Below are 26,799 nucleotides of genomic sequence, written 5' to 3' on the forward strand. Positions count from 1 at the left end.
GGAGAGAGAGAGCAAAAGATATGGAGAGAGACAGCAAAAGAGAGGGGGGAGAGCAATAGAGAGAGAGATACAGCAAGAGAGAGAGAGCAAAAGAGAGGGGGAGAGAGAGCAAAAGAAAGGGGAGAGTGTAAAAGAGAGAGGGGAGAGAGCAAAAGAGAGGGGGAGATAGAGAGCGCAAAAGAGAGGGGGAGAGAGAGCAAAAGAGAGGGCGAGAGACAGCAAAACAGGGAGCAAAATAGAGGGAGAGAGAGCAAAAGAGAGAAGGGAGACAGAGTAAAAGAGAGGGGAGAGAGAGAAAAAGAGAGACAGGGAGTGCAAAAGAGTGGGGAGAGAGAGAGCAAAAGAGAGAGCTAAACAGAGGGAGAGAGAGAGCAAAAGAGAGGGGGGAGAGAGAGAGCAAAAGAGGTGAAAGAGAGAGAGAGCAAAAGAGAGGGGGAAGAGAGAGAGCAAAACAGAGGGGGAGAGAGAGGGAGTAAAAGAGAAGGGGGAGAGAGAGAGCAAAAGAGAGGGGAGAAGGAGAGAGCAAAAAAGACAGGGGAGAGAGAGAAAGAGCAGAAGAGGGGGAGAGCGAGAGAGAGCAAAAGAGAGGAAGAGAGACAGCAAAAGAGAGATGGGAGAGAGAGCAGAAGAAGGGGGAGAAAGAGAGCAAAAGAGAGGGGGAGGAGAGAAAGCAAAAGTGAGGGTGGAGAGAGAGAGAGAACAAAAGAGAGGGGGAGGAAATAGAGCAAAAGTGAGTGTGGAGAGAGAGAGCAAAACAGGGGGGAGAGAGAACAAAAGAAAGGGGAAAGAGAGCGTGCAAAAAGAAAGAGGGAGAGACAGCAAAAGAGAGGGGGGAGAGACAGCAAAAGAGAGGGGGGGAGAGTTAAAAGAGGGAGAGATACAGCAAAAGAGAGAGGGGAGAGGGAGAGCAAAAGAGAGGGGGTAGAGAGAGCAAAAGAAAGGGGAGAGAGAGAGAACAAAAGAGAGGGGGAGATAGAGAGCACAAAAGAGAGGGGGAGAGAGCACAAAAGAGGGGGAGAAAGCGCAAAAGAGAGGGGGAGAGAGTGCAAAAGAGAGAGGGATAGATTGCAAAAGAGAGGCAGAGAGACAGCAAAAGAGAGAGGGGAGAGAGGGAGAGCAAAAGAGAGGGGGAGAGAGAGAGAGCAAAAGAGAGCGGAGAGAGAGAGAGAGAAAAAAAGAGAGTGGAGAGAGAGAGAAAAAGAGAGGAAGAGAGCAAAAGAGAGAGGGGGAGAGAGAGCCAAACATATGGAGAGAGACAGCAAAAGAGAGGGGGAGAGAGCAATAGAGAGAGAGAGATACATCAAAAGAGAGAGGGGAGAGAGAGCAAAAGAAAGGCCAGAGTGTAAAAGAGAGAGGGGAGAGAGAGCAAAAGAGAGGGGGAGATAGAGAGCGCAAAAGAGATGGGGAGAGAGAACAAAAGAGAGGGAGAGAGAGAGCAAAAGAGAGAGGGGAGAGAGAGTAAAAGAGAGGGGAGAGAGAGCAAAAGAGAGTGGAGAGACAGAAAAAGAGAGAGAGGGAGAGCAAAAGAAAGTGGAGAGAGAGAGAGCAAATGAGAGTGGGGAGAGAGCAAAAGAGGGGAAGAGAGAGCAAAACAGAGGGGGGGAGAGAGAGAGCAAAAGAGAGGTGGAAGAGAGAGAGCAAAAGAGAGGGGGAAAAGAGAGAGCAAAAGAAAGGGGGATAGAGTGCAAAAGAGAGGGGGATAGAGTGCAAAAGAGAGGGAGAGAGACAGCAAAAGAGAGGGAGAGAGACCGCAAAAGAGAGAGGCGAGAGAGAGAGCAAAAGAGAGGGGGAGAGAGAGCAAAAGAGAGAGAGATAAAAAAGAGAGTGGAGAGAGAAAAAGAGAGAGAGAGCAAAAGAGAGAGGAGGAGAGAGCGCACAAAAGAGAGGGGAGAGAGAGAGCAAAAGAGATGGAGAGAGACAGCAAAAGAGAGGGGGGGAGAGCAATAGAGAGAGAGATACAGCAAGAGAGAGAGAGAGCAAAAGAGAGGGGGAGAGAGAGCAAAAGAAAGGGGAGAGTGTAAAAGAGAGAGGGGAGAGAGCAAAAGAGAGGGGGAGATAGAGAGCGCAAAAGAGAGGGGGAGAGAGAGCAAAAGAGAGGGAGAGAGACAGCAAAACAGGGAGCAAAATAGAGGGAGAGAGAGAGCAAAAGAGAGAAGGGAGACAGAGTAAAAGAGAGGGGAGAGAGAGAAAAAGAGAGACAGGGAGTGCAAAAGAGTGGGGAGAGAGAGAGCAAAAGAGAGAGCTAAACAGAGGGAGAGAGAGAGCAAAAGAGAGGGGGGAGAGAGAGAGCAAAAGAGGTGAAAGAGAGAGAGAGCAAAAGAGAGGGGGAAGAGAGAGAGCAAAACAGAGGGGGAGAGAGAGGGAGTAAAAGAGAAGGGGGAGAGCGAGAGCAAAAGAGAGGGGAGAAGGAGAGAGCAAAAGAGAGGGGGGATAGAGAGAAAGCAAGGGGTGGGACCGCTGTACTGCAAAAAATGGCTTTAGGACTAGTTATAAATATAACCACACACCAATTTTAACTAAAGGAGGAATCTTTGGCTGATTGCCCAGAATGAGATCGCAACAAAAGTAAGGCTGTGTGAAGCTGGCCCCATACAATCGGCACAAATAAAAAATCCACTGTTTTTAGTTAGTGTTACGTTTGTGCTGTTTTGTGCCGCAAAAATTAAGATTTGTGCTGCTTTTATTTTTAAGATAATAGCAATTGTTTTTTGAGTTATTACAGATTAAATAAAGGCCACCAAGGGTCACCCAGCCCCCCTACAACAGCCAAAAGACATGAAACTGGACTGGTTGGCTAGTGCTACTTTTGTGCAATTTAAATCTCTGTTCTATCTTGTTTCGTTTTTGACTTATTAGCGATTTAATAAAGGTCACCAAAGGTCACACAGCCCCCCTACAGCAGCCAAAACACATGAAACCGGCTGGTTGGTTAGTGCTGCATTTGTGCCGTTATTTTTTTTTATTTGTGCTGCTTTTGTTTTTTTAGTTATAACAGTTTGTTTTTTTGTCAATAAAAATTATGTAACCCGCCATCCAACTCGCCTCAGCTTTATAAAGTTGGCACTCCATGTTTTTAAAATGTTAATAAAAATATACCATTCATTTGTGCTGTGTTTCTGCTGATTTGTGCTCAAAAATTAACATTAGTGCCAGTTTCGTTTTGGACATAAAAGCATTATATATGATCAAACTCCGCCCACTTTGCACTCCACATTATTACATTTTAAAAACAAACATAACATTTGTTTGTGCTGAGATTTGTTTTTTTTTCTTAAAAAAAAATTAACGTTTGTGCTGGTTTGGGTTTGTGCAGCAAAATCGAACATTTGTTCCAGTTTCGTTGTTGAAATATTGAGCATTATATTTGTTCAAACTCCACCCACTTTGCACCCCACATTATTACATTTAAAAAATATATATATATACCATTTGTATGTGCTGCATTTGTGCTGATTTGTGCAGCAAAACAAACACTTGTGTCAATTCTTTTTTTAAATACTGAGCATTATATATGATCAAACTCCACCCACTTTGCACCTCACATTATAACATTTTAAAAACAAATATACCATTTGTATGTGCTACCTTTGTGCTGATTTGTGCAGCAAAAATGAACATTTGTTGCTAGTTTAGTTTTTGAAATATTTAGCATTATATATGATCAAACTCCGCCCACTTTGCACCACACATTATTACATTTTAGAAACAAATATACCATTTGTTTGTGCTGATTTGTGCTGCGGCTAGATTACGAGTTTTGTGGTATGAGTGAAAAAGCAGTTGGTATTACAAGTCTTGCAGGTATTTCTGCACAGCACACTTTTTTGGCCGTAATGCAAGAAATCTATCAGCCAATCAGAATTCAAGGGACGCCATCTTGGATGACGTCATTTAAAGGAACCTTCATTCTGCAAGAAGACGTCGATTGAAGAGGATGCTCCGCGCCGGATGTCTTGAAGATAGAGCCGCTCCGCGCCGGATGGATGAAGATAGAAGATGCCGTCTGGATGAAGACTTCTGCTGGCTTGGATGAAGACTTCGGCTGCTTGGATGAAGACTTCTGCCGGCTTCAATGAGGACTTCTGCCGCTTCGTTGAGGATGGATGTCGGGCCTTCAAAAATTGTAAGTGGATCTTCGGGGGTTAGGGCCCATCCAAATGCCCTTTTCAGGGCAATGAGGAGCCTAGGTTTTTTAGGATTTTATTTGGGGGGTTGGTTGTGTGGGTGGTGGGTTTTACTGTTGGGGTTTTTTTTGTCTTTGTTTTTACAGGTAAAAGATGCCCCGCAAAAGGCCCTTTTAAGGGCTATTGGTAGTTTATTTTAGGCTAGGGTTTTTTTTTATTTTGGGGGGCTTTTTTATTTTGATAGGGCTATTAGATTAGGTGTAATTAGTTTAAATATCTGATAATTTATTTTTTATTTTGTGTAATTTAGTGTTTGTTTTTTGTAATTTAGTTAATTTTATTTATTTTATGTAATTTATTTAATTGTAGTGTATGGTCGGTGTTAGTGTAACTCAGGTTAGGTTTTATTTTACAGTTAACTTTGTATTTATTTTAACTAGGTAGTTAGTAAATAGTTAATAACTATTTACTAACTATTCTACCTAGTTAAAATAAATACAAACTTGCATGTGAAATAAAAATAAAACCTAAGATAGATACAATGTAACTATTAGTTATATTGTAGCTATCTTAGGTTTTATTTTACTGGTAAGTATTTAGTTTTAAATAGTAATTATTTAGTTATTAATAGTAGGTTTTATTTAGATTTATTTTAATTATATTAGAGTTAGGGGGTGTTAGGGTTAGGGGTTAACAACTTTAGTATAGTGGCGGCGACATTGGGGGCGGCAGATTAGGGGTTAATAAGTGTAGGTAGGTGTTGGCAACATTGGGGTGGCAGATTAGGGGTTAATAAGTGTAGCTATGTGACGGTGACATTGGGGACGGCAGATTAGGGGTTAATAAGTGTAATGTTACGGTACCAACAGTGTACCAAGGGTAATACCAGATGACAACGTCCGGCATAGACAATCAGCAATTCACAACCCCGATCAGTTTCCCCTCAAACATGAGACCAAGCTCCACATTTCAGGTTTAAAACAGAATGACATTTATTAAAAGGCTATGCCTAGTATTTATGCAGGTCTGACCCCCCCCCCCCCCCCCAGATGGGGGTTGAAAGACTGTTGTACATTACATGGAGGGAACAAGCCCTTTGACATGATACAATAGAATTATATTACTTAAACACTTCAACCACAAGACACTCTTGGCCCTTCTTATCACTTAGGCGTTTTCTCTCTGGAGGTGATCAAACAATAGAATGCTTAGCACTAATTAAATTATAGCTGGAGCCAGCAACTTGTGTTTAGAAAATAGTTTCTTAAAGCTAAACACAGTTAACTCCTTCAGTCCTGACAGAAGGGTCTGTCACATAGCTCCCCCCTTGTGGAACACTCCGGCAGACCCGGCTTGACCCTTTTGCGGGTCAACCTGGGGATGACCGGACTAGGAGGTGGTAGGCATGTCAGTTTGCCAGGATAATCCATCTGTATTCCCGTTATGAGAGAGAATTCCTGTCCATACAAACAAGGGTTCAACTTCCTCAGTGCCCAGACTAGGGCTAAACAGTCCTTCAAAATCCCATCAGCTTCTTTACGAGTTTTTTGTACCTGCTCTTTATAGGTATCCACAATCCCTTCATACTGACATAGGGTGCCCTTGAGTTGCTGCACCTCACTATGAGCCAGCGTCAGCTTCTCCTCCAGTGTCGCTAAGTTTGTCTTTAATGTTTCATGTTCCACTCTCAAGCTGGTGTTTTCTGCAGTCTGTCGGTGCAGCTGGTCTAGCAGAGATTCCTGTTCTAAACGTGCTTTTTCCTCTGCACTCCTCTTCTCTCCCGCTAGCACTGTTACATGATTATTTAACGTGACCATTTCATCCTCTACGTGGCTCTTCTCCTTCATCAGCGCATTGTAACGTGACTCCCACATATCAATAGCGGATAGAGATTTACTGAGCTCAGCGTCCTGGGGCTTAGCAGCAGGGGGGTCAGTCTCTGCTGCACGGATCTGAGCACGGGTAGTCACAGGGTTAACATCAGCGGGACCCATGGGAGCATAGGCAGAAACAAGGGGGGCCAAGTTATTTCCAAGGAGAACATCAGCGGGTAAATCCTTCATGACCCCCACATTCACAGGTCTAGCGCCCACTCCCCAATCCAAATGTACCCTGGCAACAGGTAGGCGGAACACAGTGCCCCCTGCTACCCTCACAGCCACAGTGTCTCCAGTGTGCTGTTTCTCAGACACCAAGTTCTTTCGAAGCACGGTCATGGTAGCACCAGTATCCCGTAGACCACTGACCTCCTTCCCATTCACTTTAACCAGTTGCCAGTTATTCCGGTGGACAGCTTGCACAAGGTCTGCCTCATGTAGGATGCCCCAGCATTCTTGCGCCTCTACGTAGCGGTTACGTGTGATTCCGCCAGCGGGTCTTCTCCAGGACTGTGCTTGGTTCGCTGCGTTTAGGGGACACTCAGGTCTTTTGTGTCCTAGTTGCTTACATCCAAAGCACAGAATAGGTTGTGAGTAGCCCCGCGAATTGAACCGGGCTCTCTGAGGGTAGTTTGTGGCCGGAGGCCGTGTGGTATAGCGGTGCGCCGGGGTTTGGTAACTGGCAGCTGCTGGGGTGACTGGGGGTCTGTACTCCACTCTAGCAGGGGGCTTAGGGGTAGCAGTGTCCAGTTTGCGGGCATCCGTATACTCATCTGCCAAGCGAGCCGCTTCATGCAGGGTGGAGGGTTTACGGTCCCGAACCCACTCTCGAACTCCTGCGGGTAACTTGTCGAAGCAATGTTCCAACAGGAATAGCTGCAGCACCTCTTCCCCAGATACGGCTTGGCACCCCGCTATCCAGTGAGCTGCTGTGCGGTGCACCTTACATGCCCACTCAAGGTAGGAATCTCCAGCTAATTTAACAGTGTCTCTGAACCGCCTCCGGTATGCCTCCGGTGTAACCGCATACCTGGAGAGCAGAGCCTCTTTTACAGTATTATAATCCCCGACTTCCTCATCTGGAATGGCCCGAAAAGCCTCACTGGCCCGGCCGGATAATTTTCCGGATAATATCGTGACCCAGTCCTCTGCGGGTACCTTGTGTAGTGCACATTGCCTCTCAAAATCTGCAAGGTACCCATCAATCTCTCCTTCTGTTTCCAGGAAGTTTTTAAAAGCTGCAAAATTTACTTTTCTCTTTTCCACTTGGGCTGCTGCAGCGCCGTTTTGGCGAAGTAGGTTGGCCTCCACAGCGGCTATGACCCGGTCGATAATTTCCGCAGATGGGTTGGGGCCATAATGTGCCAGTCTTATTTTAACCGCCCGATCAAAGCTTGCTTCTTCGGGGGTTCTGTCTGATATGCTGGGCCCATTGGTTCCTTCGGTCCCTGGTACTCCTTCCATCTTAGTCAGTATTGTAATAATCCCCCTCTTCCTGAGGTTACTGGCTTGTGTAGTTGCTCTTCTGGGCGATAAGGTTCATTCCGTCGCTTGCCACCAATGTTACGGTACCAACAGTGTACCAAGGGTAATACCAGATGACAACGTCCTGCATAGACAATCAGCAATTCACAACCCCGATCAGTTTCCCCTCAAACATGAGACCAAGCTCCACATTTCAGGTTTAAAACAGAATGACATTTATTAAAAGGCTATGCCTAGTATTTATGCAGGTCTGACCCCCCCCCCCAGATGGGGGTTGAAAGACTGTTGTACATTACATGGAGGGAACAAGCCCTTTGACATGATACAATAGAATTATATTACTTAAACACTTCAACCACAAGACACTCTTGGCCCTTCTTATCGCTTAGGCGTTTTCTCTCTGGAGGTGATCAAACAATAGAATGCTTAGCACTAATTAAATTATAGCTGGAGCCAGCAACTTGTGTTTAGAAAATAGTTTCTTAAAGCTAAACACAGTTAACTCCTTCATTCCTGACAGAAGGGTCTGTCACATGTAATGTAGGTTGCAGCAACATTGGGGGCGGCAGATTAGGGGTTAGTAAATTTTGGTAGGTGGCGGCGACATTGGGGATGGCAGATTAGGGGTTAATAAGTGTAATGTAGGTGGCGGCGACATTGGGTCTGGCAGATTAGGGGTTAATAAGTGTAGGTAGGTGGCGGCGACATTGGGGGCTTCAGATTAAGGGTTAATAAGTGTAATGTAGGTGGCGGCGACATTGGGGACGGAAGATTAGGGGTTAATAACTGTAATGTACGTGTCAGCGATGTCAGGGATGGCAGATTAGGGGTTAATAAGTGTAATGTAGGTGTCGACGATGTCAGGGGCAGCAGATTAGGGATGTTTAGACTCTGGGTTTATAATAGGGTGTTAGGTGTAAAGTTTAACATAACTTTTTATTTCCCTATAGGAATCAATGGGGCTGCATTACGGAGCTTTACGCTGTTTTATTGCAGGTGTTAGGCTTTTTTTCAGCCGGCTCTCCCCATTGATGTCTATGCGGAAATCGTGCACGAGCACGTAAAACCAGCTCACCGCAGCTCATCGCAACGCTGGTATTGGAGTGCGGTATGGAGCTCAATTTTGCTTTACGCTGCAATATTGCCTGCTAACGCCGGGTTTATAAAAACCTGTAAGAGCAGCGCTATAGGGAGGTGAGCGGTGACAATAACTTGCAAGTTAGCACCACGCCGCGCATAACGCAAAACTCGTAATCTAGCCGTATGTTTGTGCCAATTTGGTTTTGGTAATATTAAGCATTATATTTGATCAAACTCCACCCTCTTTGCACCACACATTATTACATTTTAAAAACAAATATAACATTAGTGTGTGCTGAGATTCTGCTGATTTGTGCTAAAAGAAATTAACGTTTGTGCCGGTTTGGTTTTGGAAATATTGAGCATTATATATGATCAAACACCGCCCACTTTACAATCCATGTTAATAAATTTCTCCTAACCAAGCCCCAAAGCTTTAGAAGTAGACTGTTGTCTACCTACTCCAACTTGCTTTTATTTGTGTAAAGGGTCTTTTATTATGCGGGGGGGGGGGGGGGGTCTGCTCTTTTTGCTTTCCAGACCATTTCAGCAGGTGTCTCAGCCTAACCTTTTTATCAGTACTAAACTGAGAGCTTCTAAGTAAGATTTTAGAAGGTTTTACACTGGATTTTTATATTAGTATCTGTGCATATTATTCTTTATAGTAGTGTCTATTACATGCAGTTAAATGAAATTGGTGTATACTGTCCCTTTAATAACTTGAAAACAAAACAAAACAAGACATAACTGAGATTTAAACAGGACAAATGCAGCACTAATGTACAAACACAGCACAAGCAAATGTTATATTTGTTTTTAAAATTTTATAATGTGGGGTGCAAAGTGGGTGGTATCTAATCAAATATAATAATAAATATTTCCAAAACCAAACTGGCACAAATGTGCATATGTTTTTTTATTGGGGTACCTTGCATTCCTATTGGCTTATATTTAAGCAGCTCTCATCCTATGGGCTGATTTGAAATTTTCAGCCAATAGGAATGCAAGGTACCCCAATGTAAAAGAGGTTCCTAGCATTTAATCTTCAGTGTGCGGTGGATGATCCCATGAAGAGGATCCTCCGAGTCAGATGTCTGTGCCGCCTATCTGCCTATGCTCCACTTTTTTGGCCGTAACGCAAGAAATCTATCAGCCAATCAGAATTCAAGGGATGCCATCTTGGATGACGTCATTTAAAGAAACCTTCATTCTGCAAGAAGATGTTGATTGAAGAGGATGCTCCGCGCCGGATGTCTTGAAGATAGAGCCGCTCTGCGCCGGATGGATGAAGATAGAAGATGCCGTCTGGATGAAGACTTCTGCTGGCTTGGATGAAGACTTCGGCTGCTTGGATGAAGACTTCTGCCGGCTTCAATGAGGACTTCTTCCGCTTCGTTGAGGATGGATGTCGGGCCTTCAAAAATTGTAAGTGGATCTTCGGGGGTTAGGGACCATCCAAATGCCCTTTTCAGGGCAATGAGGAGCCTAGGTTTTTTAGGATTTTATTTGGGGGGTTGGTTGTGTGGGTGGTGGGTTTTACTGTTGGGGGTTGTTTGTCTTTGTTTTTACAGGTAAAAGATGCCCCGCAAAAGGCCCTTTTAAGGGCTATTGGTAGTTTATTTTAGGCTAGGGTTTTTTTTATTTTGGGGGGCTTTTTTATTTTGATAGGGCTATTAGATTAGGTGTAATTAGTTTAAATATCTGATAATTTATTTTTTATTTTGTGTAATTTAGTGTTTGTTTTTTGTAATTTAGTTAATTTTATTTATTTTATGTAATTTATTTAATTGTAGTGTATGGTAGGTGTTAGTGTAACTCAGGTTAGGTTTTATTTTACAGTTAACTTTGTATTTATTTTAACTAGGTAGTTAGTAAATAGTTAATAACTATTTACTAACTATTCTACCTAGTTAAAATAAATACAAACTTGCCTGTGAAATAAAAATAAAACCTAAGATAGATACAATGTAACTATTAGTTATATTGTAGCTATCTTAGGTTTTATTTTACTGGTAAGTATTTAGTTTTAAATAGTAATTATTTAGTTATTAATAGTAGGTTTTATTTAGATTTATTTTAATTACATTAGAGTTAGGGGGTGTTAGGGGTTAACAACTTTAGTATAGTGGCGGCGACATTGGGGGCGGCAGATTAGGGGTTAATAAGTGTAGGTAGGTGTTGGCGACATTGGGGTGGCAGATTAGGGGTTAATAAGTGTAGCTATGTGACGGCGACATTGGGGATGGCAGATTAGGGGTTAATAAGTGTAATGTAGGTTGCAGCAACATTGGGGGCGGCAGATTAGGGGTTAGTAAATTTTGGTAGGTGGCGGCGACATTGGGGATGGCAGATTAGGGGTTAATAAGTGTAATGTAGGTGGCGGCGACATTGGGTGCGGCAGATTAGGGGTTAATAAGTGTAGGTAGGTGGCGGCGACATTGGGGGCTTCAGATTAAGGGTTAATAAGTGTAATGTAGGTGGCGGCGACATTGGGGCGGAAGATTAGGGGTTAATAACTGTAATGTACGTGTCAGCGATGTCAGGGACGGCAGATTAGGGGTTAATAAGTGTAATGTAGGTGTCGACGATGTCAGGGGCAGCAGATTAGGGATGTTTAGACTCTGGGTTTATGTTAGGGTGTTAGGTGTAAACTTAACTTTTTATTTCCCTATAGGAATCAATGGGGCTGTGTTACGGAGCTTTACACTACTTTATTGCAGGTGTTAGGCTTTTTTTCAGCCGGCTCTCCCCATTGATGTCTATGGGGAAATCGTGCACGAGCACGTAAAACCAGCTCACCGCAGCTCATCGCTGGTATTGGAGTGCGGTATGGAGCTCAATTTTGCTTTATGCTGCAATATTGCCTGCTAACGCCGGGTTTATAAAAACCTGTAAGAGCAGCGCTATAGGGAGGTGAGCGGTGACAATAACTTGCAAGTTAGCACCACGCCTCTCATAACGCAAAACTCGTAATCTAGCCGTATGTTTGTGCCAATTTGGTTTTGGTAATATTAAGCATTATATTTGATCAAACTCCGCCCTCTTTGCACCACACATTATTACATTTTAAAAACAAATATAACATTAGTGTGTGCTGAGATTCTGCTGATTTGTGCTAAAAGAAATTAACGTTTGTGCCGGTTTTGTTTTGGAAATATTGAGCATTATATATGATCAAACACCGCCCACTTTACAATCCATGTTAATAAATTTCTCCTAACCAAGCCCCAAAGCTTTAGAAGTAGACTGTTGTCTACCTACTCCAACTTGCTTTTATTTGTGTAAAGGGTCTTTTATTATGCGGGGGGGGGGGGGTCTGCTCTTTTTGCTTTCCAGACCATTTCAGCAGGTGTCTCAGCCTAACCTTTTTATCAGTACTAAACTGAGAGCTTCTAAGTAAGATTTTAGAAGGTTTTACACTGGATTTTTATATTAGTATCTGTGCATATTATTCTTTATAGTAGTGTCTATTACATGCAGTTAAATGAAATTGGTGTATACTGTCCCTTTAATAACTTGAAAACAAAACAAAACAAGACATAACTGAGATTTAAACAGGACAAATGCAGCACTAACGTACAAACACAGCACATGCAAATATTATATTTGTTTTTAAAATTTTATAATGTGGGGTGCAAAGTGGGTGGTATCTAATCAAATATAATAATAAATATTTCCAAAACCAAACTGGCACAAATGTGCGTATGTTTTTTTATTGGGGTACCTTGCATTCCTATTGGCTTATATTTAAGCAGCTCTCATCCTATGGGCTGATTTGAAATTTTCAGCCAATAGGAATGCAAGGTACCCCAATGTAAAAGAGGTTCCTAGCATTTAATCTTCAGTGTGCGGTGGATGATCCCATGAAGAGGATCCTCCGAGTCGGATGTCTGCGCCGCCTATCCGCCTATGCTCCACGCCAAAGGGATGAAGATCGATGATGGTCCCGTGCTGGAAGAAGACCTTCGCCGCCTGGATGAAGACTTTCCTCCGCCTGGATGAAGATTGATGTCTTGGCTTCAGAAATGTTGAGTATTTATTTGGGGTTTAGGGGTAAATAAGATTATTATTATTTTTTGGGGGGGCGGTAGATGGGTGAGGGGTTGTATTGTTTGGGCAATGCCATAAAAAAAGGCCCTTTTAAGGGCTATTGATAGTTTATTCTTAGATTAGGGGGTGTTTTTATTTTGGGGTGGCTTTTTTTGTTTGGAATGGGGTATTATAATAGGAATTACTTTTTTATTTTGGATAATTTAGTTTGTTATTTTTTGTAATCTTTGCTTTTTTATTTTTTATTTTAGTTATTTATAAGTGTAGTGTTATTGTTTTTTTAATTTTTAGTAAGGGTAAGTTTTTTTTTAGTAATGTTATGGTTTTTAAAGTAATTTAGTTTTTTTTTTTTTGTTTTTTTTGTAAATGTTTATTATTTTAAATGTTTATTTTATGTTAGTGTATTGTAATTGGTTGTTAACTTAGGGAGTGTTAGGTTGGGGCGTTGGCGGTTTAGGTGTTAATAGGTTAATTAGGTACTTTATGAATTGGGGGGTTGGGGGATTAGGGGTTAATAACTATTGGCTAGATTACAAGTTTTGCGATAAGAGCTGTGTGGTGCTAACTTGCACGTTATTGTCACTGCTCACTTACCTACAGCGCTGGTATTACAGGTTTTCATAAACCCGGCGTTATTAGGCAAGAAGTGAGCGTACAGCAAAATTGTGCTCCATCACGCACTCCAATACCACCACGACAATGGTCGTGCACGATTTCCCCATAGACATCAATGGGAAAAGCCGGCTGAAAAAAAGCCTAACACCTGCAATAAAGGAGCGTAAAGCTCCGTAACGCAGCCCCATTGATTCCTATGGGGAAACAAATTTTAGGTTTACACCTAACACCCTAACATGAACCCCGAGTCTAAACACCCTAATCTTACACTAATTAACCCCTAATCTGCTGCCCCCAACATCGCCGACACCTACATTATATTTATTAACCCCTAATCTGCCGCCCCCAACGTCGCCGCCACTATAATAAACATATTAACCCCTAAACCGCCGTACTCCCGCCTCTCAAACACTAGTTAAATATTATTAACCCCTAACATCTCCGCCACCTACCTACATTTATTAACCCCTAATCACCCCCCCAACGACGCCGTCACTATTCTAAAGTTATTAACCCCTAAACCTAAGTCTAACCCTAAGCCTAACACCCACTAATTTAAATATAATTAAAATAAATTGAAATAAAACCTACTATTAATAACTAAATAATTCCTATTTAAAACTAAATACTTACCTATAAAATAAACCCTAAGCTAGCTACTATATAACTAATAGTTACATTGTATCTATCTTAGGTTTTATTTTTATTTAACAGGCAAGTTTGTATTTATTTTAACTAGGTAAAATGGTTACTAAATAGTTATTAACTATTTACTAACTACCTAGCTAAAATAAATACAAATTTTACCTGTAAAATAAAACCTAACCTTTCTTACACTAACACCTAACCTTACACTACAATTAAATAAATTACCTAAATTAAATACAATTAACTAAATTAAATACAAATACCTAAATTACAAGAAAAACAAACACTAAATTACACAAAATAAAAAACAAATTACAAGATATTTAAACTAATGACACCTAATCTAATAGCCCTATCAAAATAAAAAAGCCCCCCCCCAAAAAAAAATAAAAAAAAAACCTAGCCTAAACTAAACTTCCAATAGCCCTTTAAAGGGCCTTTTTTGCAGGACTTTGCCCCAAAGAAATCAGCTCTTTTAATTGTAAAAAAATACAAACAACCCCCCAACAGTAAAACCCATCACCCAACACAACTAAACCCCCCAAATAAAACCCTAACTAAAAAAACCTATGCTCCCCATTGCCCTTTAAAAAAGGGCATTTGGCTGGGCATTGCCCTTAAAAGGGCATTTAGCTCTATTGCTGCCCAAACCCTAACCTAAAAATAAAACCCACCCAATAAACCCTTTAAAAAACCTAACACTAACCCCTGAAAATCCACTTACAGTTTTGAAGAGCCAACATCCATCGTCAACAAAGCCGGGAGAAGTCCTCAATGAAGCGGCAAGAAGTACTCAATGAAGCCGGGAGAAGTCTTCATCCAAGCCGGGAGAAGTGGTTCTCCAGACAGGCAGAAGTCTTCATCCAGACGGCATCTTCTATCTTCATCCATCCGGCGAGGAGCAGGTCCATCTTCAAGACATCCGGCACGGAGCATCCTCTTCTTACGACGACTCCCGACGAATGAAGGTTCCAAGATGGCGTCCCTTAGATTCCTATTGGCAATAGAGCTAAATGCCCTTTTAAGGGCAATGCCCATCCAAATGCCCTTTTCAGGGCATTTTAGTTAGGGTTTTATTTGGGGGGTTGGTTGTGTGGGTGGTGGGTTTTACTGTTGGGGGGTTGTTTGTATTTTTTTTACAGGTAAAAGAGCTGATTTCTTTGCGGCAATGCCCCGCAAAAGGCCCTTTAAAGGGCTATTGGTAGTTTAGTTTAGGCTAGGTTTTTTTTTATTTTGGGGGGGGGCTTTTTATTTTGATAGGGCTATTAGATTAGGTGTAATTAGTTTAAATATCTGATAATTTCTTTTTTTATTTTGTGTAATTTAGTGTTTTGTTTTTCTTGTAATTTAGGTAATTGTATTTAATTAATTTAATGTATTTAATTGTAGTGTAATGTTAGGTGTTAGTGTATGACAGATTAGGTTTTATTTTACATTTAAATTTGTATTTATTTTAAATAGGTAGTTAGTAAATAGTTAATAACTATTTAGTAACTATTCTACCTAGTTAAAATAAATACAAACTTGCCTGTAAAATAAAAATAAACCCTAAGCTAGCTACAATGTAACTATTAGTTATAATGTAGCTAGCTTAGGGTTTATTTTATAGGTAAGTATTTAGTTTTAAATAGGAATTATTTAGGTAATGATGGGAATTTTTATTTAGTTTTCTTTTAATTATATTTAAGTTAGGGGGTGTTAGGTTTAGGGTTAGACTTAGGTTTAGGGGTTTATAACTTTAGTATAGTAGCGGCAACATTGGGGCAGCAAATTAGGGGTTAATAAATGTAGGTAGGTGGCGGCGATGTTAGGGGTGGCAGATTAGGGGTTAATAATATTTAACTAGTGTTTGCGATGCGGAAGTGCGGCGGTTTAGGGGTTAATATGTTTATTATAGTGGTGGCGATGTCCGGAGTGGCAGATTAGGGGTTAATAAGTATAGGTAGGTTGCAGCGACATTGGGGGTGGGAGATTAGGGGTTAATAACATTATGTAGGTGTCAGCGATGTTGGGGGCAGCAGATTAGGGGTTCATAAGTATAATGTAGGTGTTGACGATGTCAGGGGCGTTAGATTAGGGGTTAATAAGTTTAAGATTAGGGGTGTTTAGACTCGGGGTTCATGTTAGGGTGTTAGTTGTAAACATAAATTTAGTTTCCCCATAGGAATCAATGGGGCTGTGTTACAGAGCTTTACGCTGCTTTTTTGCAGGTGTTAGGCATTTTTTCAGCCAGCTCTCCCCATTGATGTCTATGGGGAAATCGTGCACGACCACGTACAACCAGCTCACCGCTGACTTAAACAGCGCTGCTATGGGAGTGTGGTATGGAGCACAATTTTGCTCTACTCTCACTTCTTGCCTGTTAACGCCGGGTTTATGAAAACCTGTAATGCCAGTTCTGTAGATAAGTGAGCGGTGACAATAACGTGCAAGTTAGCACTGCACCACTCAATGCAAAACTCATAATCTAGCCGCTTATTAGGTACTTTGCGATGTGGGGGTTGGCAGATGAGGGGTTAATACAGTTATTAGTTATTATTGTGGGGGATGGCGTATTAGGGATGGATATTGCGCATGCATTTGTTGTTTGTTAAGGCTTCTAGGGAGTTATGGTTCTTTAATACCCAGCGCAAGGCTTGCTGTGCCTGCCTGTGTGTGGCGAGGTTAAAATGGAGTAAAATGTCTCCATTCTCGCTGCGTAAATCCTTGCGCTGAATATGTGATACAGACTTGCAACGCCGGTTCTATGTTAGTTTATGGGAGTAAAAACTGCGGGCAAAGTGTGAAATATACGCACAGAATTTGTATGCGGCGCCGTATATGTGATCACTAGATCCGACTAAATTTTGTCGACGACAGGTTTTGCGCCCGACGCCGCATATGTAATCTTGCCATTGGAGTGCCATCTTTACACAGCTGAGGCGAATTGGAAGGCGGGTTACATAATTTTCGCTGACAAAAAAACCCTGTTATAACTAAGAAAAACAAAGCAGCACAAATAAAAATTTTAACTGCACAAACACAGCACTAACCAACCAGCCCAGTTTCATGTGTTTTGGCTGTTGTAGGGGGGCTGGGTGACCTTTTGTGACCTTTATTAAATTGTCAATAAATCAAAAACTAAATGAGATAGAACAGAGATTTTAAAAGCAAAAACGCAGCACTAACCAACCAGCTGATTCATGTGTTTTGGCTGTTGTAGGGGGGCTCAATGACGTTAATCTTTTAGCACAAATCAGCCGAAATGCTGCACAAATGGTATTTTTTTTTTTTAAATGTAATAATGTGTGGTGCAAAGTGGGCGGAGTTTGATCAAATTTAATGCTCAATATTTCCAAAACCAAATTGGCACAAACATACTTTTTTTGCTACACAAATCAGCACAAACAAAAATTATATTGTTTTTATGAAGTAATAATGTGTTGTGCAAAGTGGGTGGAGTTTAATCATATATAATGCTCAATATTTCAAAAACGAAACTGACACAAATGTTTGATTTTGCTGCACAAATCAGCACAAAGGCAGCACATACAAATGGTATATTTGTTTTTAAAATTTTATAATGTGTGGGTGCAAAGTGGGCAGAGTTTGATCAAATATAATCATCAATATTTCCAAAACCAAACCAGCACAAACGTTAATTTTTTTTAGCAAAAATCAACAGAATCTCAGTGCAAATGAATGTTATGTTTGTTTTTAAAATGTAATAATGTGGAGTGCAAAGTTGGCAGAGTTTGATCATATATAATGCCTTATATGTGTAAAACAAAACTGGCACTAATATTAATTGTTGAGCAAATCAGCAGAAACACAGCACGAATGAATGGTATATTTTTATTCACATTTTAAAAACATGGATTGCCAACTTTAAACAGCTGAGGTGAATTGGATGGTGGGTTACATAATTTTCATTGAAAAAACAAACAAACTGTTAAAACTAAAAAACCAAAGCAGCACAAATAAAAATTTTAACGGCACAAACGTAGCACTAACCAACCAGCCGGTTTCATGTCTTTTGGCTGTTGTAGGGGGGCTGGGTGACCTTTGGTGACCTTTATTAAATTGTTAATAAATCGTAAACGAACTGAGATAGAACAGAGATTTAAACAGCACACACCAGCACAAACACCGCACTAACCAACCAGCCAGTTTCATGTGTTTTGGCTTTTGTAGGGGGGCTGGGTGACCTTTGGTGACCTTTATTTATTCTTTAATAACTCGAAAAACAATTGCTATTATCTTAAAAATAAAAGCAGCACAAATCTTAATTTTTGCGACACAAACGTAGCACTAACGAAACACAGTGAATTTTTTTATTTGTGACGATTGTAGGGGGGCCAGCTTAACACAGCCCAAAAGTAACTATCTCTGAGTCTCAGCAGCATGTTAACATAGTAATAGGATATTTAGCCGACTGCACCGATTGAGGTTGCAACAAAAGTAACTACCTGTTAGTCTCAGCAGTTTTAGGATCTTTAGCTGATTTCAGGTTGCAACAAAAGTAGCTATATATAATGGCATGCTGGAATAACAACCTCCACAGTCTTCTAGAAACATAAATAAATTAGTAATTTTCTGTGTGCTAACCGGCATATATTCGTCTATAAAAAATGAACGGTTGTGTATTTATACAGCAGTTACCACCATTCAAGTCTCTGGTATCTTTACCATATTTAAAAATCTATCCCCCTTAGTTGTATTGCTAGCCTCATTGGCCCAATTTATTTCAGGATAGTTAGTCTTCCATAATTACAACAATGGTAGTATTAGCAGCGTTTTTCTGTTTTCATTAAAAGTTGCTTTTCCTCCATGTCACTAATGTTGAAGGGCTTGAATCATGTACCTAACAATATTTCCTTCTTAATATGAGGAGAGTCCACGGCTTCATTCCTTACTTGTGGGAAATACTGAACCTGGCCACCAGGAGGAGGCAAAGACACCCCAGCCAAAGGCTTAAATACCTCCCCTACTTCCCTCATCCCCCAGTCATTCTTTGCCTTTCATCACAGGAGGTTGGCAGAGAAGTGTCAGAAGATACGGAGCAGTTCCTTATGGAGGGTATCTACCCTTCGGAATGGGACTGGAGTTTTAAATAGTCTTGTCAGCCTCTCAGTGAGAGCATTGACGAATGTTAGAGTCCGGAGATGCAGGGAGAGTCTTTCTGTGAACCCATCCAGACTCGTATTAACAGCTCTATAAGCAATCAGTGTTGACGAATTTCACTGCCTGCTTTTTTCACTCAAATCCATGTCAGGAGCGATGCTACAAGACTGTCAAACTTGAGAGGCTGTGTGTCTGTTCCACGGCATAGATTCCGGTAAGATTGTTACATTTTATACACTTATGATTACGCAAGAAGACAGCGTCACAGTGTGGCTCCTTTTATCTGTATGGAATCAATTGTTAACATCTCCAGAAAGGGATTATTGAACAGGGGGGGGGGGGGATTAATCATATAATGTAAATATTGTGTTTATGCAGGTTTTACTTTCATTTTGATTTACATTTGATTTACATTTTGTTAGGCTTGGAGCGCTTTTAGCTGCAGCAGGGGCGGTCCTTCGTGGCACACAACGTGACTGGGTGTGATCACACTGATCTTCTCTTCTTCCTGACCGTGCCGTTTACCGGAGACTAAGCGGTTTCTCTGTTGGGCCTGGGTCATAGGAGATGGTGAGTGCCCCAGCCATTGGGGATATAAAGGTGCCATTTTTCTTTTTCTATTGTCCATTTTCAAAGCGCAAGCTATGGAGGACTCTGATACGTTAGAGGGTACTCCATCTTTACCAAAATCCAATGCCTGTCTATATTGTGAGGAGGCCACGGTATACCCGCCTGCTCAATTATATTCCACCTGTCATGATAAAGTAATTATATCAAAGAAAGCTAATATGTTTAGTACTAATGAGCCATCCACCTCTGAGGAGTCTCCATCCCGTGAGGTGCGCACCCTACAGTCATCTCCTAATACATATGCAGCTTCCCGTAGCACTCCTAATCCTCCATCTGGAGGGACTCTTTTACCGCAAGACTTTACTGAGCAGTTACAAACCATCAGTGTATTCTTACTTCAGTGCTTTACCTCACCCTGCTAAGCGCAAGCGAAAGGTCAAATATTGCTATCCTTCCCAGGGGTCATCTACTAGCTTATTGGTTTTATCTGATACTAGATTATCCGCTGATGTAGACACCTCTGATACTTCAGAGGATGCTCTTTCTGGGTTGGAATCTGCTGCCTCTAAGCCTCCAACTGCAGAGGAACCAGACTTTAGATTTAGGATTAAAAACTTACGCTTTCTGCTAAAGGAAGTTTTGGCTATTTTGGAGGTTCCAGAACCTAAATTACTTGAGGAACCTTGTATTCCTAAATTAGATAAGGTTTCCGAGGACAGGGTTGTACATCAGACTTTCCCGGTTCCCGTTAAGATGGCAAACATTATTATTAAGTACGAATGGGAAAGACTTGGCTCCTCTTTTTCCCCTTCTACTTTTAAGAAATCGTTCCCGGTTCCAGATTCTCATTTAGAGTTGTGGGGTTCAGTCCCTAAGGTGGATGGCACTATCTCCACTCTGGCTAAATGCACTACTATCCCGCTTGAGGATATTTCGTCGTTTAAGGAGCCCATAGGGTCAATTTATTTTTATTTTTTATTTTTTTTTTAATTTTAAAATATTTATTGGAAAACCAAAAGATATATGTACATAAGACGAGGAGACACAGCTCCAATTCAAAGATTTGACATTCATAAACATAACATAGAGTTGAATACATCTAAAGTGAAAATAAACATTTTGGGTTGTAATAGATTGTAGAGTATGAGTCTGACTTGTCAAGTCTTGATCCATGACCGACAAGTCTAAAGGTATGGGGGGAAGTGGGACATAATGATTGAGAATCTAGAAAACCTTGATAAGGGTCAGGAAGAAGGAAAGAGGAAGGTGGGTGAAAAGGGAAAAGAAGGGGGGGAGTAGGGGGGTAGGCTAAGACAGAGAAGGAGAGGGAGGGTTGTCCTGGTAAGGCATCCAGAAAAACTAAAATGAGGGCGGACTAAAGGGAGACACAGTCGGGGGTCTATGTGTCCTGAGCGGTCGCGTTAGGCTTCCAGTCTGTGTTGTAAGACTCCTTCCAGTCAGCCCAGATCAACTCAAATAGGTCAGATTTATTTAACTTGTAAAAAAACATCCTTTTCCATCGTGTACATGTAGGCCATATTGCTGAGGATCGCCGCCCAACTTGTGGCTCTCTCCTTCTTCCAGGAGCATGCAATAGAGTATTTCACAGTCAAAAACAGGTAGATGCAAATATACGCATGGTTTTTAGGAAGTGAGTGTAAGTTTAGATGAAGAAGGGCTGAGGCAGACAGCCTTGGAATTCTGATGCCCATATCCTGTAGCGCTGAGAAGCACTTTTGCCAAAGAGGCTGAATCACGGGACATTCCCACCAAATGTGTAGCGCATTACCCCTATGCCCACAATTTCGCCAACAATTGGGGGATGCATTCGGGAAAATTTTTGCTAACCTGGTAGGTACATAGTACCAATGAGATAGCAGCTTAAAGTAGGTTTCGTATAACGTTGTACAATGGATAGCTTTCTGGGTCAAGGAGAAAGCCCGTTCCCACTCCTCGGGAGACATGCACCTACCTATTAGCGTCTCCCAATGGGACAGGTGGTTAGGGGTTTCTGGGTTCCGCGATCCGCCTAGCATCGTATAGTGGATAGATAAGGGCCTGCACAGTCGCTCTCCCCTGGACCATATGGACTCCCATAAGGTAATTGGGCGGTTTAGGCTGGGTTTAAAACCCCAACTGCAAAGAAAACTCTTGATCCTCTGGTATTCAAAGGGTAAATACGATGGGACCTGATCCTCTGCACTAATTTGAGATAGTTGTTTAAAAGAGTCACGTGGGGCCGTGGACCAAAGGTCCGATATACTATTGATACCTAATTGGGCCCATTTATTTGGATGAGAATCTTGTAAACCCGAGAGGAGGCCCGTCAAGGAGGTAACTGGAGAAGGATGTGGGGCAACGTGAGGATGGTGGCGTATTCTATCCCAAAAGCTGAGACATTCGCATACAACAGGATTGGTTAAGGCCAACTCTCTTCGACAATGTGGGGGGGGGTCCAGATTAGGTCCCGTAAGGTAATTTAGAAAGGCAGTGAGGCCTGTTCTATGGATTTCCATTTGGCATCCGACGACCTAACCCCCCATTGGGAAACATGGGTTAGCATTGCTCCCTCGTAATATCGTGTCACTGACGGAGAAGCTATGCCCCCCATGGACTTAGGGAGCTGAAGCACTCTATGCGCGACTTTGGGAGGTTTATCCATCCAGATAAATTTAGTAAACCCGCTCTGGAATTGGAGAAGCAGGTGTCTCGGTAAGTTAATGGGAAGGCAGCGGAATAGGTACGTCAGCCTGGGAAGGAACAACATCTTTAACGCCGCAATCCTACCCAACCAGGAAACATGTTGGAGATTCCAGTCCTTCCTCAGGGAGCGGAGGGAGGTTAGGAGAGGAAGATAGTTATCTTTAATTGTTTGTGGGAGGCTACTAGAGATCCTAATACCCAGGTGATGAACAGAATGTTCAGTCCAATTGAATTTATAGGTATCAGTGAGGGGGGCTAATTGTGTACTGGTGAACCTGTAACAACCTTCCTCTCTCTAAGGGGTTAATCCTTTTGCCTCCTTTTCAAATCACTTATCCTTTATAAGGAACGCCCTTTCCTAATACCTTTGCTTGGTATTAAGGATCTCACCTGGTTACTAGCCTTTCTGCTCCTTTTAGGATCAAAACTCCTTCTTATATCAAGTCTTCTCCTGAGCATCTCTCTCCAATTTAGTCAGGCAGCATTTCCAGCTAAATCAATTACCTCCGGACTTCGCTCTGGACATCTCTCACTCAGACTCCATATCTCTGCTCCGGAGCAACAACTGACAGGCGGGTGACGTCACCGACGGCCGCTACGATCACCTTCGCACACGCCACGCTACAGATCCTGTCTCCGGCTTCCTTCCGCTGCTTGTTCAGCTCTGCAAAGCAAACACCTCTCTCACTGGTCTCTCTCAAGCCGTTCACATATCCTTTGACCACGCTTGGTAAGCGAACCTATCTCCATATTAATTCAGAATCCAAACACATTATTTGATTGCATTTATCTGACATCTATTTGCTAAATATTGTGAAAGTTTATTCTACTTGCTCAACTTGTATTACATTAACCGGCTAAACGTTAACTACAGCATATCTCAGTCACATATGCTGTGTTAACTATAAGCTATATAAAACATCCTAAATTAAATTCATAATAACAGCAGTCATTGTTTTTATGAGACATTTGGGATAACACATTTTATCTTGATAGAGAAATGCTGAGATATTTGTCATATTTAAAGAAAGAATCTAAGGAAGAATGTTTGAATTGTTACAGAATACCAAGCCTATAAAAACAAGATAAAGTGTGATGGATCCTGTGGAACTCTCAAACTATGTGGTTACCTTAGGCCAAAAGGTTGATCAACTAAATCAGGGCCTTAGAGATTTACAGATAGAAAATCAGACTCTAAAAAATATCATCAAAGAAGGCCTAACCCCAGCACACCAACACACTGATTCCCCCCCAGAACCACCTGTAAGTCCACCAGAAAAATTTAGTGGAGACAGGAAACAATTCAGACAATTTATCAATGCTTGCACATTATTTTTCACTTTAAAACCTAAAACTTTTATTAATGATAAAATTAAGGTTTTAACAATAATATCTTATCTAAGAGGTGAACCCCGTGTCTGGGCAGATTCACTCTATGAACAAAATAATCCAATAATTAATTCTTTGGATAATTTTCTTAGCTCATTATCCTCCCTTTATGAAGATCCACACAGACAGAGTACTGCTGAACATAAACTCAGAGGTTTAAAACAGAATAAAAGGGCTGTGGAGGATTATATCTCAGAGTTTAAAATCTGGCAAATAGACTCTGGATGGAACCAGGTTTCCTTAAAGAGTCAATTTAGATTGGGTTTATCAGAACCTATTAAAGATGAATTTGCCAGATTAGATTTACCAGATGACTTAGAAGCTTTAATGCAGTTAAGTATAAAGATAGATCACAGACTTAGAGAGAGGAAACAGGAAAAGTTTTCCCATGACACCAATATCAGATATCATGACTCAAGAGCATCACTGCAGAATACAAAGGGTACAGAGGAACCTATGGATATAGGGACCATCAAAGGACCTTTAACTTCAGATGAAAAGATCAGACGTAGACTTAATCATTTATGCCTGTATTGTGCTTCAAAGGATCATGATGTCTCTAATTGCCCAGTACTTAAAAGAGTTAAAAAGGGTAAGAAAACAGACACTGAGTTAATCCTGAAATTAACTAACACTCAGGTAACAAACTGTCTTATTCCCGTCTCTTTACAGTGGGACCACCACCGCCTGTGCTCTGAAGCTGTAATCGATTCTGGGGCATATTCTTGTTATATAGATTCTGCACTTGTATTGTTGAATAAAATTCCACTTGTTAAAAAGCAAAAGCCTGTATTAGTGCGTCTCATTGACGGTAAACAACTAGAATCCGGGCCTATTACACACCAAACAGTACCTATTAAGGTTATATCACAAAACAACCATCATGAATATATTACATTCGATGTGTTGTCATCACCCATATTCTCACTTGTATTGGGATTACAATGGTTAAAATTACATCAACCAACAATAATTTGGGAATCTAATAATATACAATTTACTTCCAGCTACTGTAAGACCACCTGTTTACCACATATACCCTTACTAACGATCACTGAAACTAAAATTCCAAAAGAGTATACAGATTTTGAATTAGTATTTTGTAAAAAAGAGGCTGAATCACTACCACCCCACCGGCCATATGATTGCCCAATTGATTTAATTCCTGGATCTGACATACCATATGGGCACATATTCCCATTATCAGAATCCGAATTGTCACATTTAAAAACATACATCAATGAGAATCTTCGAAAAGGGTTCATAAGACCTTCAACCTCTCCGGCAGGAGCAGGTATCTTTTTCGTTAGAAACAAAGACCAATCTCTACGTCCAATTGTGGACTACAGGGAATTAAATAAGAGAACTATAAAAAATCGCTACCCTCTTCCCTTAATTCCAGAATTAATTGAGAGGTTGCGAGGTGCAACTGTATTTACAAAACTTGACCTAAGGGGGGCGTATAACCTCATAAGAATTAGACCAGGTGATGAGTGGCTCACTGCCTTCAGAACCCGATATGGGTTATACGAATACACCGTTATGCCCTTTGGGCTTTGTAATGCCCCTGCCACGTTTCAAAGATACATAAATGAGATTTTCAGGGATTTACTTGACACCTCCATGGTCATATATCTGGATGATATCCTGATCTATTCATCCAATATTGAAGAACATGTTAGACAAGTCAGAACTGTACTTTCCAGGTTACATGCACATCAATTGTATGTGAAATTAGAGAAATGTATTTTTCACTCTCAGGATATCACATTTTTGGGTTATCATATCACACCACAAGGTATTTCAATGCAAAATGACAAGGTTTCTACCATACAAAATTGGCCAATTCCAAAAACAAAAAAGGACATTCAGAAATTTCTTGGTTTTTCCAATTTTTACCGGAAATTCATAAGGAATTTTGCAGGCATAACAAAACCTTTAACTGATTTAACCAAAAACAATACTCCATTCTTATGGACACAATCAACAAATGAAGTATTCCAATATCTAAAGACTTGTTTTACAACTGCACCAATATTGTCTTTTCCCAAATCCAATCTTCAGTATATTCTAGAAGTTGATGCATCTCATTATGCCGTAGGAGCCATACTCTCTCAGAGACCTTCACCTCAAGAACCCATTCACCCAATTGCGTTTTACTCAAGAGTACTAACATCCTCAGAACTCAACTACCACATAGGGGAGAAGGAACTGCTCGCTATGAAATCAGCTTTAGAACATTGGAGGCACCTCCTAGAGGGTACTGACATTCCTATTCAAATATATACAGACCATAGGAACCTCCAATATCTTAAGACTCACCGAACATTAACATCCAGACAAGTGAGGTGGAGTCTTTTCTTTTCAAGATTTTCATATACCATAACCTATAGACCCGCCTCCAAAAACACGAAAGCTGACATCCTTTCGAGACTACCTGAAAAACCTAAACAACAAACTCCCTATGGGACTATATTACCAGAACACTGCTTCCAGGAGACTCTTGGTATAGCTTTCAATGAGGACTCATTTTTTCTGGATAAACAACAAAATGATAATACTTTACCCAAACATTTCTTACAAAAACATGTTGATGGATTATACTATAAAAATAATAAGCTGTATGTACCTCCTTCATTGAGAATAAATATTCTCAAATCTATGCACGAGTCTTACCTAGCAGGTCACCCAGGTATAGGAAGGACTCTAGAATTAACAAAGAGGTCCTATTGGTGGCCACACATGGGTTCTGACATTCAAAAATATGTACAGTCTTGTGAGATTTGTACTACCTGTAAAATTGAAAAACACAAGCCAGTGGGTTATTTACTCTCGCTACCTATACCTGACAAACCATGGACTCACATAGCTGCAGATTTTATCGTAGAACTACCTAAATCAAGTAACTATAACACAATTCTGGTGGTTGTTGATTTATTCACGAAACTTGCACATTTTATACCCTTTCACAAACTCCCAACATCATTGGAAACTGCAACTTTATTGATAGAACACGTCATCAAATTGCATGGGTTACCGCTATCCATTACTACGGATAGAGGTACTCAGTTTACTTCTCGTATGTGGAAAGAACTCTGTAAAGCATTGAATATCGAACAACGCTTAAGTACTGCCTACCATCCCCAGACGAATGG

This window comes from Bombina bombina, chromosome 4 (genome assembly GCF_027579735.1).
Source record: "Bombina bombina isolate aBomBom1 chromosome 4, aBomBom1.pri, whole genome shotgun sequence".
NCBI lineage: Eukaryota > Metazoa > Chordata > Amphibia > Anura > Bombinatoridae > Bombina > Bombina bombina.